Source organism: Globicephala melas, chromosome 11, assembly GCF_963455315.2.
Source record: "Globicephala melas chromosome 11, mGloMel1.2, whole genome shotgun sequence".
In the NCBI taxonomy this organism is placed as follows: Eukaryota; Metazoa; Chordata; class Mammalia; order Artiodactyla; family Delphinidae; genus Globicephala; species Globicephala melas.
This window is the reverse complement of record NC_083324.2, coordinates 64,659,995-64,679,597: the sequence shown is the minus strand read 5'-3', so window position 1 is coordinate 64,679,597 and position 19,603 is coordinate 64,659,995. Positions and strand designations below refer to the sequence as shown.

Sequence of the window (19,603 nt, the reverse complement as noted above, 5' to 3'; positions counted from 1 at the left end):
AAAGCCAAAAATCTCAGTTGTCTCCACTGAGCCTCAACCAAAGGGAGGGGCAACAACTGGGGAAGGGGTCCTAGAGGGAACACATCAGCTTTCTGACTGCTCCCCATGAAACAACTTCCCAGACGGCTCTGGGGTAGGCTAGTGCCAGGGCCACTCTGTGGGAAGAGGGTCACTTAGGCTGGCCATCTAGCCACCCTTCCATCCAACAAGCGCTTGGTGAGCCTCTCTGTGTAAGGTACTTGCCCCTCAAGGAGCCAGTTTCTAGGGAGAACTTTGATGGTGGCTAATGAACACCCCTCAGGACTGAGGACGTGACCGTGAAAGGCAGGCTGCTACCCTGTGACTCAGCAAGGTCTCTGACTCATAGAGAACATAGGATGGATGGACTGGTTCTTTCTCAAGACGGAAGCAGGAAGCAGAAAGGAAGGCAAGGTTCAGGCTTCAGTCCGCAGAGAGGAAGCAGCACATGGGCAGAAGCCCTGGGAGAGCTGGAACCAGCTCGTGAGAGGTACTCCGTGGTTATCTACATGGTGCCAGGCTGGAGATAGAAAAGTGAGTCCAAAACACAGGGTCCTGGTAGTGCAGAGGACGAGGCCACCCTAGGCTTGCCGGGGACAGAGGCAGGCCTGGGCCTGAGTGCAGACATGCTACCTGGATCAGGGAATGGGCTAGAAAACAGACAAAATATTTTTCTAAAAGGTGACACACTGCAAGGATTATGAAAGGCAAACTGTAAGTAGGTGCTGTAAATACACTGGGGTGTTAAGAGGCCAAAAAGAAGTCACAGGAATCACACTATAATAGAATATAAGCAGGGCTAGATTAATACAGTGTTGATTGGATGCAGTCTGCAGTTTGAGGATTTATTTACCTAGTGATTTTCACTTGGGAGATCGAAATTATTATTGGTCCTTTTGTTTATTACCAAAGATTTTTCATGTTTTCAATGACAATCTATTTGGTGCCATTATTTAAAACAAGCTCTGGACAGAGTCACCTAGGACGAACTATAAAATCGGAGACACAGGCATGGAGGATTTAATCCATGGAGACAATCTGTACCTGGCCCCTAGATGACAGTGAAGCTGACAAAGTGTCATTTTGGAAGCTTGCCAGAGCACCTGAACTGTCATGGGGTCACTATCCAGGGAGAGTGACTTTTCAAGCTGGACTTACTTGACCTTTTGGAATCTGTTTCTTAGAAATCCCAGCCACACTGTGAGGACCTAGAAGAGGAAGAGTCCTGAGGTTTGGAATGGCCACTCCCAGGAACGAGAGAATCAGTGGCTCAGGGACGTGGGGGGGCCTGTGAATGCTGGGAGCCTAGGTGACGGCCATAAACGTGCAGGGGCACCGGTTCACGTGCTCCTCCTTTCTCGGGCAGCCCCCAGGCACCTGGCTGAGTGTAGGGATGAAGCCAGGCTGTCGTGCTGCTCCGGGCAGGGAAGGGCAGGGAGACGAGGGGGCTGTTAAGAAAGCATTCTAGGTGGCCAACGGTGGGCTCCACACTGGGTAGACGGTGGGCGGGGGGCGGGGGCAGCCTTGAGGCCTTGAGATCCTCATGGGGCTGAGGAGGAGGGGGAGGGAAGTGAGGACCCCCAGAAACCACCCCAGAGCTGTCTTTCTAGGCACACAGCTCCATACCTGCACTGACAGTGGAACTGCTTTTATTATCAGAAAAAGGAGGGTGCTTTTTTTCCCCTCTTCTAATGTTTTAAGCTGCCTATGTTTATCTGCTGATACCCCATAGGTACCATGTGATAAACATTCTACAGAAAGGAACTGATGAACACAAACATAAAGGCAGAAAGGTGGTGAGAGGAGGGAGGGAAGGAGAGAGAGGGGAAGGAGGGAGAGGGGAAGGAAGGAAGCAAGGGAGGGAGGGAAGAAGGAAGGATGGGCCATGTAGAGAGATTTTACAGTATTTCAGGGTCAATGGCGATCTGGCCCCCAATCGTGTTTCTGACCTCATCTCCCATTCTCTTCCTCCCTCACTGCTCCAGCCACCTGACTTCCTGACTCTTCCTCCAACCCACCAGCCATGTTCCTGCCTCAGGGCCTTTGCACTTGCTTTCCCTCTGCCTCTTAAGATTCTTCCCACACGTGGCTCACTCTCCTCTTTCAGCTCAAATATAACCTTCTCAGCTAGGCCTTCCTCAAGCCCTCTATTTAAAACTGCCACTGGACTTCCCTGGTGGCACAGTGGTTAAGAACCCGCCTGCCAATGTAGGGGACACCGGTTCAAGCCCGGGTCCAGGAAGATGCCACGAGCCGTGGAGCAACTAAGCCTGTGCGCCACAACTACTGAAGCCCGCATGCCTAGAGCCTGTGAGCCACAACAAGAGAAGCCACCGCAATGAGAAGTCCACGCACCGCAACGAAGCGCAGCCCCCATTCACCACAACTAGAGAAAGCCTGCGCGCAGCAATGAAGACCCAACACGGCCAAAAGTAAATAACTAAATAAAAATTTTTATAAATAAATAAAACTGCCACGACCTCTTTCCTACTTTATTTTTCCATACAGCATTTCTCACCATCTGACATGCTATTTACTTAATTCTGGCTCCCTCCCCCTTCCCCAGCACAACTACCATGAGAGCAGGAGATCTGTTTATCTGCTTTGTTCATTCCTACATCCCTAGTGCCTAGAACAGAGCCTAGCATGTAGGAGGTACCCAATAAATACCCACTGAATGAATGGAAGGAAGGAGAGTGGAAAGAAAGATGGAGTCAGATTTAAGCTAATCCTGGATCCTCAACAATCTGAAAGAAACTATTACCATCTGAGTGAAGGTGTGGGGGAGCTCCAAAAGCAAGGAGCAGATGCTATCTGAGGCCTTCTCTTTTGCTCCCAAGAACTCCCGAAAAGGTTCCCCCAGAGAGCATATTGTCTTAAATATTAGTTTGCAGGAAGTCTGGACCTAGAATCTCCAACTGCCATGAAAAGGATGCTCTAAGACTGCCTTAAAATAAGAACAAGGATCAGCCAAGTCACCCCCTGTGCTTGGAGACGGATGACCCCTGTAGTAGTTTCCTGTTGCCACTGTAACAAATTACCACAAACTTAGTGGCTTAAAACAAAACACTTATCCTCTTAGAATTCTGAAGGTCAAAAATCCAAAATTAGTTTCACTGGACCAAAATCAAGGTATTGGCAGGGCCGCACTTCCTCCAGAGGTTCTAGGGGAGCACTTGTATCCTTGCCTTTTCCAGCGTACAGAGCTGCATTCCTTGCATTCCTTGGCCTCTTCCCCCATCTTCAGAGCCAGCAGACCTTGCTGCAGTAGTCACTCTGCCTTCTGCTGTATCAGATCTCCCTTTGCCTCCCTCTTCAAAGGACAATTGTGATTGCACTTAGGGCCCACTAGGATAATCCAGGATAATCTCCCCACCTCAAGTTCCTTAATTTAGTTGCATCTGCAAAGTCCATTTTGCCATACAAGGCAGCATCCACAGGGTCCAGGGATTATGGCCTGGATATCTTTGGGGGCCACTACCCAGTCCACCACCACGAAAGACAGGCACCAAGAGTTTGGGAGAAACACAGTTCAGACCTCTGGTCCATTGGAAAGAAGAGTCAGATCGGGAGTCTCGGCAAGGTCCTGGGCCAGAGTCTTTCTTTAGCTGTAACTAGGGAGTGGGGAGTTATTTTCGTGCAACTGAGCATTTTGGTCCTTGGAGGGCCTCCTTAGAAGAGAAGGGTAGTTTTCTCTTCTCCAACCTGATGTCCCCAATGGACCACTCAGAAATTCATCCCAGGATGCACATGCTGAGGGTCAAGGGGAACCCAGCAGGATCTCTGGACTGTCCTGAAGGCTTTTAAGGAGGGGAAGCTGCAAAGAAATGGTGTGGGTCAGACGAACAAGCTCGGGTTCAGGGATGGCAGGTAAGCTTTTTCCCATGAGACCTGCCTGGGGTGGAGGGTTCTGAGAACCCATCTGGGTTGCGTGCTTGTTTGGAAAAAGGAATGATCAGTGATCTCTGGGTTCTGGCAAGTTCAAGGACAGCCTGTTTATCAGGCGAGTGGGCCTGCAGACGACTGTGTCTGCAGGGCAGCCTGCCTGGCTCCTGCTGCCACCGGGAGAGCAAAGCTGGCTTGTACTTCCATTAGAGCGGTGACCAAGAAACTCCACGCCGCTGAGGTCACAATTCTTGGATGAGGGAAGTGCCAAAAGCAGTGACGAGGATCAAAGAGTTACAGCAGATCACAAATGAAAGAAATGAAAATCTGTTTTTAGGTACCTATCAATATAATAATATAGAAATGAACTTAAACATGAGGTCGTTTCCCCATAACACCTGGGAGCCTCTCCCTTCAGGACCCTCCCCATGGGAGAACTCTTTCGAAGCTGAGTGGCTATGAGCTGTGGATAATTCAGTAATGGTCTCGGGAGAGCTGCAGAGATGACGCCAAGGCCCGGGAGAAGTCAGGCTTTGCAGATGGGGCTTGAAAGAAAAAGAAGGGCAACGCACTGCCTGGAACCCCAGTAACTGTCGAGCAGCAGATGAAGACTCCCGTGCTTAGGCTGGGCTTCCAGTGCCATGGCCCGGTGTCAACCAGGGAGGGAACCAGTGCAGGAAGGCACTTCCTCCTGAGCTCAGCACCCCCAGAGCCTCGGCTCCATGAAACCAGCACTTACCGAGGTGCCTAGATCTCTAAGTCATGACCCCACTCACTGAGCGCTAAGAGTCACACCCAGGTCTGCCCAACACCAACGCAGCTCCTGCGCTTCCCCAGGCATCTTTTCAGACAGAGAAGAGTCACAGAGACAAGGCAGGAGGACGAGGTGCTAAAACCTGGCAGCCAGGGCCCCGGGAACCGCAGAAGCAGCCAGCCCCACGCTAAGGCTGGAGACCCGCGGAGAGCAGAGGCTTTGCTGGGTCTCAAGCGGCTCCTCCAGCCTCATCCTCCATCACTCTTTTTGCTGTTTTCCCCCTCGATCCCCTTCTTTCCTCCTCTTTATCCCTCTCCCCACCATCCTTTCATTTGTCCCCCTCTTTCTTCTCACTCTTCTCCTCACTTTCTCATGGTCTATGATACTGAAACTGAAGTGTTTTTGAAACACTGCCAGTGGTGTTACAAGAAGCTTTATTTTTCCTACTTTTTATTTGATAAATTATGATTGACTTTTTAATGTGTCTTGACAATAAAACCTAAATTTAGTTGCCTTTTAATTTTTGTGAGCCCTTTTATTTTTGTGAGCCCTCTGGTGTATCAGCATCCCTAAATAACGCGTGTGTGCGTGCGTGTGTTACTCCACCCATGCTCTGGGTACTTAATCAGTATGGCTGACAGTTCAAAATCAATTAATTTTAACAGCAACCAGAGGAACTCAGATTATATACGAGGAAGAATTTCCTCATACTTAGACTACTGCAGTAATCTCCTACCTAACCTCTCTACCTTCATTCTTTCTCCATTTAATCCACCTTTTTGCACTATTAACATAATCACTCCTTGCTCTAAAACCATCAACGGCTACCCACTGCCCAAGGAACACAGAGTATAAATTCCCTCACCTGGCATTAAATGGCTTCTATCAACCTACTAGGAATTTCCTAACAGTGGTTTCCAGGAATGGAAATTGTGAGAAAACACTTTTCTCCTGGAAATATTCATATACAGGCCAGGTTACCTCACGTAAGGGATGCTAAAAAGAAGTAGTAGCTGGTCTCCAAGGAGGCCTCTCTCCCTCCCAGTGAACCATGCCTCTTGTTGTTCATACCCTTATGTAGCCCTCTCCTGAATCTGAGCCGGTCCTATGACCAAGAAAACACAAAGTGACATTGTGTGACTTCCAAGATTAGGCCATAAGAAACCTTGCTATTTATGCCTGGATCTCTCAATACACTCACTCTTGGGATATTTCTGCTCAGAACAGCTGCCATGCTGTGAGAGGCACAAGGCACATGGAGAGGCCACATGTAGGGTACCCTAGTCAACAGCCAGCATCAGTGCCAGCCATGTGAGGGAGCCAGTGTGGACAACCAGCCCAGCTGAGCCTTCAGATGACTCCTGCCCTGGCCTCTACTTGACTACAGCAACATGAAAGACCCCAAGTGAGAACTGCCCAGCTGAGCCCAGTCAACCCACAGAATCATTAAAAATAATAAAGTGCCAATTCCACTTAAGAATGTCCTAGGGGCTTCCCTGGTGGCGCAGTGGTTGAGAGTCCGCCTGCTGATGCAGGGGACATGGGTTCGTGCCCTGGTGCCCCGGAGCGGCTGGGCCCGTGAGCCATGGCCGCTGAGCCTGTGTGTCTGGAGCCTGTGCTCCGCAACAGGAGAGGCCACAGCAGTGAGAGGCCCGCGTACAGAAGAAAAAAAAAAAAACAAAGGATGTCCTAGATGAGCCAATAAAAACTAACTTTATTAAATCATGACCCTTGAATACATGTCTTTTATTTTTATTTTATTTATTTATTTTTTGCAGGCCACGCCACACAGCATGTGGGATCTTAGTTTTCCAACCAGGGATTAAACCTGTGCCCCCTGCAGTGGAAGCCCAGAGCCTTAACCACTGGACCACCAAGGAAGTCCCCGGAGTACATGTCTTTTAAATATCCTATGTAACAAAACAAACAGGAGTTCCATGATTGTTTCAAGAAAAAGCAATTGTGCAATTGTTTGAGTTGCAAGCTAAACTAGCCATTTTTTTCATGAAACACCTTTTTTACTTGAAAGAAAAGAATAATAGACAAATTAATTATGATTATTTAGATTGGGTATTTGACAAACTTTCTCTTGGAAATGAATGAAGTGAGACTGTCACTTCAAGAAAAGAAACTAACAGTATGTTACAAACAATAAAAAGCAAGCTTTCAAGAGAAAATTCAAATTATGGAAAACTTGTATCCACCGTTGTGAGCTTCACAGCTTCCCAGTACTTGAAGGCTTTTCTGATGAGAGCAGTGGTCTTAGTATGATTTACTGACATCGTAAAATGAAGCATGTCAACATTTAGATCTATATAACTCAGTAAACCAATTATTTCCCAATGACCAATTCAAAGTAAAAGATCCATTCAAAGTGCCAGATGGGCCAATGGATTATAATGTCACAAAGTATGAAAAGTTTGTTGATAAGATTTCAGACTCCACATTCCAACTAACCTTTAAGAACCTACCACTCATCCAGTTTTGGTATAGTAACAAAGAAAAATATCCACAATTATCTGCAAAAGCTACTAAAATATCCCTCTCCTTCTCAATTACATATCTGTGTGCAGCCAGATTTTCTTCATATCCTTCAGCTAAAACAATGTACTTAAAGAGACTGAACACAGGGTTTCCCTGGTGGCGCAGTGGTTGAGAGTCCGCCTGCCGATGCAGGGGACACGGGTTCGTGCCCCAGTCTGGGAAGATCCCACATGCCGCGGAGTGGCTGGGCCCGTGAGCCATGGCCGCTGAGCCTGCGCGTCCGGAGCCTGTGCTCCGCAACGGGAGAGGCCACGACAGTGAGAGGCCCATGTACCGCAAAAAAAAAAAAAAAAAGAGAGACTGAACACAGAAACAGTTATGAGAATCCAGTTCTCTTCTATTAAACCAGACATTAGCAAAAATGTAAAACAATGTCACTCCTCTCAACATTTTTGTTTTGGAAAATAGCTATTTTTCATTAAAAATGTCATTTATGATAAATGTAATGGATTTATTATTATATCAAATGAATTCATAAATTTGTAATTTTTAAAACTGCCTCAGTTTTAATTTCTAATACAGTAAACAAAAGTTCTTGAGGTCCTTAACAATTTTTTTGTTTAATAGTTTTTTTAAACAAATTTTTTTATTTTCGGCTGCGTTGGGTCTTCGTTGCTGCGTGCGGGCTTTCTCTACTTGCGGTGAGTGGGGGTTACTCTTTGTTGCGGTGAGCGGGCTTCTCATTGCAGTGGCTTCTCTTGTTGCAGAACATGGGCTTTAGGCGTGCGGGCTCAGTAGTTGTGGCTCTCGGGCTGTAGAGCACAGGCTCAGTAGTTGTGGCACACCCGCTTTGCTGCTCCGTGGCATGTGGCATCTTCCCGGACCAGGGCTTGAACCCGTGTCCCCTGCATTGGCAGGCGGATGCTTAACCACTGTGCCTCCAGGGAAGCCCCCTTAACAGTTTTTAAGAGCATAAAGTTGACTTCAAAATAAACGGGCTTTCTTTCAAGGTGGCCAATCTGACACCCAGTTTCTTCAGGAACAAAGCCAATCCTCAGGGATGACTTGCTCCTATAAATGAGTATCCTTGTACAGCACCATGCTTTTAGTACCCACTGAGTCTCTAATGTCTAAAAAATATTTCTGTGCATATATCTTCTCTCACCAACTAGGTTTCACTCACTTGGGCCATAGGGACAGCCAAGGACTACGTCTGAAACCATCTGTCACAGCACCTGGCCCACAGAAGTGCCTCAGATGGGAAAGACTAAGATGACAACACCAGTTTTTTGAGATTAACACTGAAAATATCTGATAAAGCTACAGCCTCATCTTTGCCAGTGGAAACTAAGAAAGAAAACTTCTAGCTGGGGCTGGGAGCTCAAAGCTAAGGGATGGACAGGACAACCGACCCTGGACATGGACAATAGGTGCCACTGTGGCTAGCTGCTGCTCAAACAAACGACAAAGCGAATCGAGTCCATGCAGCAGCTCTCCCTACTCAGGGAGAACTTCTCTCTCGTCTCCTCTCAGAGAACCTCAGAAGCCTCCCAAACCCTCCTTCTTCCGCCTTCACATTTCCTTCAGAGGAAAGAACTTGGTATGGGTTTCAGAACAGGAGGGGCCCCCGCCTCAGGCCTTCCTGCAAGATCCACAAACAACCCGACCCCTGCAGACTGACAGACACATGGGCTCAGCACCCTGTTTGGCAACAGGAAAACTCACGGGGTGTTAAAGGCAGAGAAAGGGAAGTGAAGCCCATAAACAGCTAGTAGAACCACTGAGCTTCAGAGACTAAAAACAAATCAGAGAGGAGCCCCACGTTTCCCCTGGCCCCCAGCAGGGACCCCACCATGGCCTGGCTTCCCAGATAGTTGGGACAACGAACATCAAATTCCCTGGAGCTCCCCTTCCGAGAGTTTACAAAACCTGCCAGGCATCCTGAGAGCAAACAGGGAAACAGCAATGCAAAGCACAGAGCATTGTTCTGACTCTCGTGAGGACCCGATATCCCAGCAGAGATGGAAGAAACAATTCCGTGTATCATGCCCAGCACTCTCTCATACATGCCAGCAAACTACAGACCCATGAGACAGGGACAGAATCTGGTTTTTCACTGTCATCATTTTCCAAGTGCCTAGTAATGTACCTGGCACATAGCAGGCACCCCAAAACATTTGTTATTTAAATGAAAGAAAAAGATGGACACTATCTTTGTGGCCTGGCACCCAAATAATATGGGCAGAGAAGAAAGTCTGTACATTTCTTTCTTTATTTTTTATTTTTTTTTATTTTGCGGTACACGGGCCTCTCACTGCTGTGGCCTCTCCTGCTGCGGAGCACAGGCTCCGGACGCGCAGGCTCAGCGGCCATGGCTCACAGGCCCAGCCACTCCGCGGCATGTGGGATCTTCCCGGACCGGGGCACAAACCTGTGTCCCCTGCATCGGCAGGCGGACTCTCAACCACTGCGCCACCAGGGAAGCCCCTGTACATTAATTCATTCAACAAATACTTAGCATCTCCTCTGTGCCAGACACTGTCCTAGACACAACAGGACACAAAATAAGTCCCCGCCCTTGTGGAGTCTATGTTTCAGTGGGTGTAAAGGTGAAAATCTTAATGCTCCTCAAAAAAAACCACATAAGCCATAGAATCAATAATTATTTAATAAGTTCCCACTATGTGCAAGTACCAGATGCAGTGACAGGCTCCTGGGATCTGGGACTCAGCGCTAGTGAAACCATTTCATCTGAGATGTGTCCGTCAGTTGTCAGAGGCCCCTGGGTAAGGAAAATGGGATTACCTCTTTGGTGCATCTGTCCTCATCTGTCGGTGAACAGAAGCCACTGCGTGAGTACCACGTGCATACCCCAAAACACCATGCAACGCTGCGGGATAGAAAGAAAGCCAACATCTTTAGCTGAGAGGCACCAGGGGTCAGAAAAGCAGCTCTGATACATTATAATTAAACATCAGGGCTCAGAGAGTGCTCCTAAGGCAAGCTGGCTCCTCCTCTGTCCCTCACCCCCGCTCCCCCCACCGCCCCAGATGTTGTGATTCTGAGCCTGAGTCAGCAAATATTTCCCAACCCTGGAAGTAGTCTGCTTACTTCCAAGTAAGCAGACACCTGCTTTGCTGATTCTATCAGCATGGGGCAGGAAGAGCTGGCAAGGTGAAGAAGAAGCCGGAGCCCAACACCCCCCCACAGGTGGCAGCTCCTAAATGCAGACGCCCTGAGTCATGCTCGATTCTTTGACCAAAGCCCAGTAGAGACGGCACTGGAGTCACACCCTAATCACCAGCCTCTGAGCTGTGAAGGCCAAGAACCATATGCCAAGGAAGAAGACCCACATATCTGAAACCTGATACAAGGGGCCATTTCCTCCCTGCCAGGCTCAAGCAAGTGCCTAGCTCTCCTGACACCACAGAACTCAGCTGCAAGTGGCTCCTCGCTCTGGATCCAAAGGCACAGAGGAGGGCCTGTAGTTTAGCTTCCCAGTCCGCAGGTAACACCCTAAGAGGTGGGCCTCTGTATTTGGTGACAGACTACAGCTGAAGCCTTTAGAAGCGACAGGGCCAGCCCCTCCGGAGAGAAGCTGCGCCATCCCAGGACATGCCAGGAGCCATGGGCCCTGAGGACAGCTTGCACAACAGCCAGGACATCTGCATTCTATCCAAGGAAGAGGCCTACCAGCTTCCCAGGCCAGTGCCCGACAATGGCTGTCCTCTCACCAGGCCCTGGGGGATGGGGTCTGAGGGACCACAGGTGAGGCTGGAAGGCTGAGTGAGGGCAATTCTTCCTGAGTGGGTGGAGGCACACACCAAAGGAGGAGGAAAGCAAGGAGAAAGGCAGCCAAACAAACGAGCGGTTCGTTAAACTAAGGACTTAATGGGCTACACCATCTGTAGGATAATGTCAGGGGCCTGTCTGCCCACCCCTTTGAAAAAGAGAGGCAGGCTGACCCAAGCTCTGCCAACGTCACCGAATGGGCACTTGGTAATTGATGATCATGACTACCCACATGGAAGATGACGCGGTGGACAAACTGCAAGAAGCTATCTGGCCAGAGCTTCTGGTGAACAAGCTGCTCTCCAAGGCCTGGGCCTGACATCCTCTCAAGCCCTTCTCACCTGCTGCCTCAGTAGAGAGCGCTATCAATGGGTAAGCAGACAGAGGAGTAGCAAACGGCTCCAAAGAGTCAGGTAAAGTCCTGGGGAGCCACAGGCTGGACTAAATCACCACCAAATACACAACCCCAACTTCATCAGAATGACCCATTAAAGCCCCAAAGGGATGTTTTCCATTGGAACAAGGAACCCCTTTTGGTCCAGTCTGCCCTATTCCCCCCACCGCCCAAGTGCTGCTTGGGAGAGGACTCAGAGGGTTAGTGGAGAGGGCACTGGCTCAGCCATCCACGACCCTACTCCTTTCACAGAAAAGGGTCTGTGCACAAGAGGGTTCCGAAACTGTAAAGTCTGGTCTGGTTGTTTCAGTTGGCTCTCCACCACAGTTCCTGAAGGCTGCCAATTCTGTCCAATTCTGGCTCAAAGACAGAGAGCACGATCCTCAAAAGAGGAGACCTAGAAACCTGGAGCCCGGTGAAACAACAGGCCTTCATTTCTGAACTGAGAGTGGGTCACGCTTTCAGAATCCTCCAAAATCAGATTGGGCAGAAATATAGGATATGTTATTTCCTGAAGATCTCTCTAGGGGACCAACGCCAAATAAAGGAGCTCAAATTGAACGCATCTGTAAAGAACTTTCAGTCTGGCAAGAAGGTTAAAGATCCAGAAGCACCGTGAAGGTGGTGGGTTCTCTAGCCACAAAGAGGATGATCTCTGTGACTGGAAGCAACTCAAGTTCCTGACACCATCTTCCTAATGCAGCCCCACAACCTGTCCAGGCAGATACTGAGTGGCTACGCCTGGGCAAAGGGAACAGGACTTCAGTGTCAGCCTCTCTCTCTTAGAGCCACAGGAAATGAAGCTCCCAAGGAAAACAGAGGGGGAAGAACCTTCAAGAGAACCTGCTCAGTTATCGACATCAGAAGCCCCAGACACATTCAGAGATGCGTGAGGGAAAAATCAGCAGGTGGTTCGAGTCACCAATAACTAAAAGGGACAGCTACCTGCCAGCCCCAGGGCTATCAGGCTGGCAATCTATTTAAAAACTCCAACAGGAAAAAAATGTTCTGGAGCCAGTACAGAGGAAAAGGTTGAAGACCACAGGCATTCTCTGGGGCATAGATTCTGGAGACTTCTCTTAGCTCTCTGAGATAGGGCATAGGGTAGAGGGTGGGAATCAGGGCAGAGATAGGCTGAGGTATCATGGTTTAAAGATGTACAGTATATCCAGAGTGTAAAGCCACAAAGCCCTGTTTCCTGGAAGGGGAAAAGAGTTGGATGAGGCCTCCAGCTATCCCTGGCATACACCCAATTCAGCGGCTGGTCTCTCCTCAAAGGTTCCTGGAAGTCAACAGACCCATAAAGGAGAAGTACGAAAGCTGAGATTGGAAGAATGGTCTACAAATTGGACATTATCCCTGATGCAACACCCCAGTAAATTCTCCCACACAAACATTACCTGCTATTTACCTCAGACATTCAGCGCCTTACTTCAATCAGGGGCTGAACACCCACACGCCCACTCCACAGGTATCTCAACTGCGGGTCATGGGAAAGCAAAGTAGTGTCTGCAGCTAATGCTTCTCCCAGAAGCAGAGGCAAGGAACTGGGAAGGAAGGGGAGGTGGATGACAGGAATGCAGAGGGCATGGCTGATTGGAAAGAAATCAGAGAGTGGGGCAAAAACAGGGCTTCTGGGGGGAACCTGGGTAGGAGGGGCTTAGGTAGACAGGGATTGCAGGCACGGGCTGAAAAAGCCCGGTAACACCGCGAGGAAGATGGTGGTGGGGGGGGTGATACTGAGAGGGGCCAGGCAACGCGGGAAGGAGAGAACAGGGATGGGAAAAGAGAGAGAAGACACAGGTCAAGGTTGGGAGGACGAAGACAGGAGACAAGGATAACGAGGGGGACAGAGAAGATCTCCAAGGAGACCCTGGGTAGAGAGGGCAATGAATTTGAGGACACCAGAGAAGATATGAAAGAAGAGATCAGAGACAAGGGTGGGTAGTGGGAGAGGACCTAGAGCCTGGGATGGGGCTCTCAGAACACAGAAGTGGGAGGAGACGGAGACACGAGGCCCAAAAGGGGGCACAGAGTCTGGGGGTTGGGGGGAGGCCTGTGGTTCGGGCTCAAATATTGATAGGCGTCCAAAGGCTGGGGGAGCAGGAGAAGCGGGGCGGGGTGCCAGGAGAGCAACGGACGACCGCGACCCGCCCGGGCCAGAGCGACAGGAAGCGGCAGCCGCTCCGTCAGCCGACCCCTGCGACTCTCCCCACTCCACTCCCCGCCGGGCCTTCCGCCCCAGCCGCGTTGCCCGCCTCAGCCCGGGCCCGCTGCTTCCCTCCGCTGCTTGCCTACCCGCTTCCCCAGACCCGGACTGACCTGTTCTGGCTGCCCTCCGCGCCACCGCCGCCGTCCCGCAGGCTCCGTAGGATCCTTCGGCTCCTGCCAAAACTTTTCCCATTAATCCCTAGATCCGCGGCGGCCGCGGCGGCCGCGGCGTCACACGCTGCGCCGCCTGGCCCCGCCCCACAAGAGTGACGTCACCGCGCAGCTCCTCCCCTCCCCTCTCCACGCCCCCTTCCGCCCCGGTCGCGGCCAATCACCGCGCCTCCTAGAGTCGCCCCTGATTCTGCCACTCCGCCCATCAGCACGCTGACCCGTGCTCGCCTGCAGCGTCCTCTGGTGCGGGACGAGGGCGCAGCAGCTCAAGGAGGAGCTGGGGAGGAAGCTCCAGGGCCAGTAAAGCAAGTCTGGCAAGTAACACAAAAGAGAATTTAAAGCTGGAAGGGAACTTAGAGATCATCTCGTACAGTCTCCTCAAACTTCCAGTGAAGACACTGTCCCAGAAAAGGTGCGTGACTTGCAGTGAGAAGCAATGCTGAGGTTAGAACCTGGATATCCAAATTCCACTGGAAAAGACTGTGCTCCCTGTAATTTTCACAAAAGGGCCTTGCTCCCTCAAGAGGCTTCTGCAACTAGAAATTTATGGTTCTGGATTTCTTACCTATCTTCCTATTTATCTAATACACTTGCCCACCTAAATGGGGAGCACCCTCCTTACTGTTGTAGAAAATTCTGTTCTCGCTTCTTAACCCAGGTCTTTAGGACCTGGAGGAGACGTGTTATTCCAACCTTCAGATATACCATAAAAAGGTACCCAGCAGCTGGAGGGCAGTATGGGAGAAGAAGATGGGTTTGCCATCTGGCAATGAACAAAACTTGATCAATGGGTATTGGTGTATGATCAATGGGTAACTTCCTCCTTTCCATCATCTTTAAAATAAAGATTACCTCTCCCCCTCTCCTACACTCCTAGATATCTGGATAGTAGAACTACGAGTGCTTTTTTTTTTCTTTCTGCTTCTTTTTTTTCTACTTTTTGAAATGAATGTGCAGTACTTTTTTTTTTTTGCTGCAGCATGTGGGGATCTTAATTCCCCTACCAGGGACCATAACCCCTGCAGTGGCAGAGTCCTAACCACTGGACTGACAGGGAATTCCCGGCGCAGTACTTTTGTAATTCAGATGTCAACCTCCTTGCCTTTGAGATGGAAGAAAAAATGGATTGTGGAAGTCAAAGCCATCCCTAAGATTTCTGCAAATTTCTCAGGGATTTATATTCTCCTAAATCTCTCTGCCTCCAGGCTCCAGCTTCTGCCAGGCTGTCGCAGTCACACAGTTCAGAAATGTAGAGATGAAACTCAGCCCTTCCTGAGGACTGCCCACACTTCTTCCCACACAAAACATTCATGGGTATAGATGTTATGATGCTCTGGGCCCTGGGGAAGGGTCACGTGATGCATTGCAAACAGTTTAAACTCACACAGCTGACATTTTTTTAAAGTCCTTTCTGCACTGGCAGCGTTGAGGTTTTCTGACTGGCTGTTCACTCCTTAGAGCCTGGTCTTTTCCCAAATTACTACCTCTCCTCCCTGCCCCACCATTCTCTCCTCTATCCCATTCTCTCCAGAGAGAAAACAAATCCTTCCCGCTTTCCAGGCACATCTCTTCATTGCTAGAGTTCCTGCCAACACTCATGCCCTAGAGATTTCACTTTCTCCTCCCTAAAAGTCTCATTTCCCCTAATAAAGACAGCTCCTTCCCTAAAAGAAATTCTGGGAGCACTGTTAAAATACTACATTTTTCAGCTCATTTCATTTTCATATTAAACGGATATATAAAAATATGTACATATATTTTATTTTATTTTTATTTTTGCGGTACGCGGGCCTCTCACTTCTGTGGCCTCTCCCATTGTGGAGCACAGGCTCTGGACGCGCAGGCTCAGCGGCCATGGCTCACGGGCCTAGCCGCTCCGCGGCATGTGGGATCTTCCCGGGCCGGGCACGAACCCGTGTCCCCTGCATCGGCAGCCGGACTCCCAACCACTGCGCCACCAGGGAAGCCCTATACATATATTTTAAACTTAAATCAGTTAGTTTCTATTACTTGAATCTAAAACAGACTAACACAGCTTCCCCAAATCTTCATTTTGACTAGATTTGCCCACAGGCACAGCTCACAGTGGGAAAAGTTGGTCCCTGCCAAGCCTCTGCAACCCTTTTCAGACCAGCCAGAGAGCTCAGCTACCAAAACCTGCTCGGATGCCCAATTACAGTGTAACTGAACAATAACTTACAGTGTAGAATAAGGCTAGACCAGCTTTGAATTAGATCCGGTCTCCTCCACAGCCATTTCAAGCTCCAGCCAGCAGGTGGAGGCCTCCTTAGCCTCCTGAGAACGGCCTCCTCAGCGTTCCTCTTCCTCACCCTCTCACCTACAGCAGGGGCCAGAGAGGCAACTTTCAGCTGGCACCTCTTTGGCCTGGATAGACACTGGTCTTGAGGAGGAGGCGCCTTGCATATCCTGGCAACAGTTTGCAACAAACCACTTGCATTCCAGCCAGTTGCCCAACCTCCCCAACCCTCACGGGTGACCTGGGGCCACAGTGGCTGTATTTTCCACATGGCCCCCAGAGCTTATAGGGATCTATGAAGGTATCAGAGACTGGATACACTCTCCTTTGTCCAGGATGTTTGTAAGGACAAAGGAGTTCTTTTATAACCCTGGAATTAAAAGACTGCAGGGCTTCCCTGGTGGTGTAGTGGTTGAGAGTCCACCTGCCGATGCAGGGGACGCGGGTTTGTGTCCCGATCCGGGAAGATCCCACATGCCGTGGAGCGGCTGGGCCCATGAGCCATGGCCACTGAGCCTGCGCGTCCGGAGCCTGTGCTCCGCAACAGGAGAGGCCACAGCAGTGAGAGGCCCGCGTACCGCAAAAAAAAAAAAAAAAAAAAAAAGATGGCAAAATATCTTCTTCTGCACCCGATAATGTCCCACCAGACTGACAGCTTCTCATGCCAGTCCTGATGTGGATTCAGGGTGAGCTTCCTTTCACTGTCACACTGCAACCAGCAATACCTCCTGTGTCCCATCATAGAATGTTAAAAAGCCTGGAATGGACCCCATTTACAGATGAGGAAACCAAGACTTAGGAATTGGCTTGCCACCTCAAGTTTAAACACTACCTGGCTTCCAAGAATGTCTCTAATCAGGCCTCATTCTACCTCATAGTTAGTAGTCCTCAAAATTTTTGCCCCGCTACCCCTAAAAGAATATATAAGAACTAATGCAGCTCCTTGTACATTTTTAAGGTGACATCTAATATATTTCATATTAGTTTAAAACTTAGTAGTTGCAGAGTATGGATGTAATTTCTACTATTTTATAAACATTAATATTTTAATATAAAACTACTATATTACCCTTTTAAATGTATTGACTAAGACTCAGAACCCATAGAGATTTGATGTTCACCATCATCCATCTTAAAAATACATGAACAGGGCTTCCCTGGTGGCGCAGTGGTTAAGAATCCACCTGCCAATGCAGGGGACATGGGTGTGAGCCCTGGTCCGGGAAGATCCCACGTGCCGCGGAGCAGCTAAGCCCGAGCACCACAACTACTGAGCCTGCGTGCTGCAACTACTGAAGCCCACATGCCTAGAGCCTGTGCTCCGCAACAAGAGAAGACACTGCAATGAGAAGCCCACGCACCGCAACAAACACTAGCCCCTGCTCGCCGCAGCTAGAGAAACCCCACGGACAGCAACGAAGACCCAGTGCAGCCAAAGATAAATAAATAAAAATAAATAAATAAATGTATTTAAAAAATACATGAACAAATAGATAAACCTACTGTATAGCACAGGGAACTATATTCAATATCTTGTAATAACCTATAATGGAAAATAATCTGAAAAAGAATATATATAACTGAATCACTTTGCTGTACACCTGAAAGTAATACAACATTGTAAATTAATTATACTTCATTTTTTAAAAAATTTTTACTTATTTTTGGCTGCGTTGGGTCTTCGTTGCTGCGCGCGGACTTTCTCTAGTTGCGGTGAGCGGGGGCTACTCTTCCTTGCGGTGTGTGGGCTTCTCATTGCGGTGCCTTCTCTTGTCACGGAGCATGGGCTCTAGGCACGTGGGCGCTCACGGGCTCTAGAGCACAGGCTGAGTAGATGTGGTGCACGGGCTTAGTTGCTCCGCGGCATGTGGGATCTTCCCGGACCAGGGCTCGCACCTGTGACCCTGCATTGGCAGACAGATTCTTAACCACTGAGCCACCAGCGAAGCCCCTCCTTCCAAGTTTTGAAAGCAAAGATTTGGAAACCTGCTGACTTGAAAACGAAAGGAATTTTTTGTCTGACTTTTGAGCCATTCACTTTCTCAGCACCCACAGTCCTACACTAGCATTTCGAATCGTTGCTATGTTTAGTGTTTCAGGAATTTGACCCCTCTGGATTGTCCACTCCTAAAAGATACTGGATGGGTGAGTGGTGAACCTTGCTTGCCACTGCAAGTAGAGGAGGTGGAACTGTGAAGGAAGAAAGCAGCTTTGGTAAAGATAACACTTGGAAGTTGAGGATCTGTGAATTGATTTTCTTAAAACTCCTCATACCTTAGAGATACCCCACTCCAATTAGAGAACCCTTGATCTTCCCATTCAATATCCAGAATCCAGACTTCTTGTGCCCATAAATGTGCTATGCTTCTTTCTATCAATACTTGCATTGTTCCCATGTTCTCTACTCTCCTTCCTTTTTAATAAGGGAATTCCCTGTCGGTCCAGTGGTTTGGACTCAGTGCTATCCCTGCCAGGGCCCCGAGTTCAATCCCTGGTTGGGGAACTAGGATCCTGCAAGCCGTATGGCCAAAAAAAAAAAAGTCTTTAAGGGCCTATCAAATCCCACCTCACACCTAACACTTGGTTTTTTCTGAATTCCTGCCACACTTAGAATTTGAACCTTACTTTCCATCCCTGAAATATGCATCATGTTATCCTGGCAGCTTCATGACACTTTAAATAGACTGTAGTGAAGTTCATTGCTATAGAGTTTGGTGTACTTGCAAAAGACATGAATTTTGATACCAGATAACATATAAGCTTCAGGAGGGCAGGGATTCTGTTCATTTTGTTCTGTGCCATATAGCCAGCACCTAGCCCCATACCTGGCTTATAATAAAAGCTTAATAAATAATTTGTTAAATAGGACTTCCCTGGTGGTCCAGTTGTTAAGACTCCCTGCTTCCACTTTGGGCACGGGTTTAATCTCTGGTCAGGGAAATAGGATCCACATACTGTGCAGCCAAAAAAAAAAAAAAAAAAAATTTGTTGAATAAAGGAATGGTATTGAGTGGGAATCCCAACTGCTTCATCACTTTTAAGCTGAGTGACACCCAGTCATTCATATTAGAATTTATTCATTCATGAATTCATTCAACAAACATTTGCTGCATGCCTACTAAGAGCAGAGCATTGTTCTAGGCACCGGGGACATAAGTTGAAGAAAATATGTCCCTGCCCTCAAGGATCTCAAGCATCTAGTTATGGAGGCTGTTACATGAAGTAAGATGGAAAGAACAGCCAGTGTGCAGGCTCAGAAGAAGAAAAAGGAGGGAGCTGCTAGTAGAGCTATAAAGCAGAGGCATAGGAGGCTCTCCTGGGCTGATCGTCAAGGGCCTTGTATGCCCCATATGGGAATGTGAACTTGACTATCCAGGGTACCACTGAGAGACTGGAAAGTGGAAAGAGTCAAGGATAGATATGCATTTTAGAAAGCCTATCCAGGGACTCTCCTGGTGGTCCAGTGGTTAAGACTCTGCTCTCTCAATGCAGGAGGGCCCGGGTTTGATCCTTCATGCCAAACTAAAAGATCCTGCATGCTGCAACTGAAGATCTCTCATGGCCCAGCGAAGATCCTGAGTGCCACAACTAAGACCCAGAGCCAAATAAATAAATATTAAAAAAAAAAAAAAAGCCT

At 48.7% G+C, this 19,603-nt stretch overlaps 1 protein-coding gene across 1 annotated transcript in view; it reads right to left on the bottom strand.

The window, feature by feature from the left end:
• Positions 1-13,787, bottom strand: part of PPARD (peroxisome proliferator activated receptor delta) — a 77,186-nt gene extending 63,399 nt beyond the window's left edge. Inside the window, exons 1-2 of the mRNA XM_030870987.2 lie at positions 13,650-13,787; positions 9,947-10,031 (exon numbers count right to left, since the gene is read on the bottom strand). The gene's annotated coding sequence lies outside the window, so the exon portion shown is untranslated. The remainder of the gene's footprint in view (positions 1-9,946; positions 10,032-13,649) is intronic.
• Positions 13,788-19,603: the final 5,816 nt, after the last annotated feature.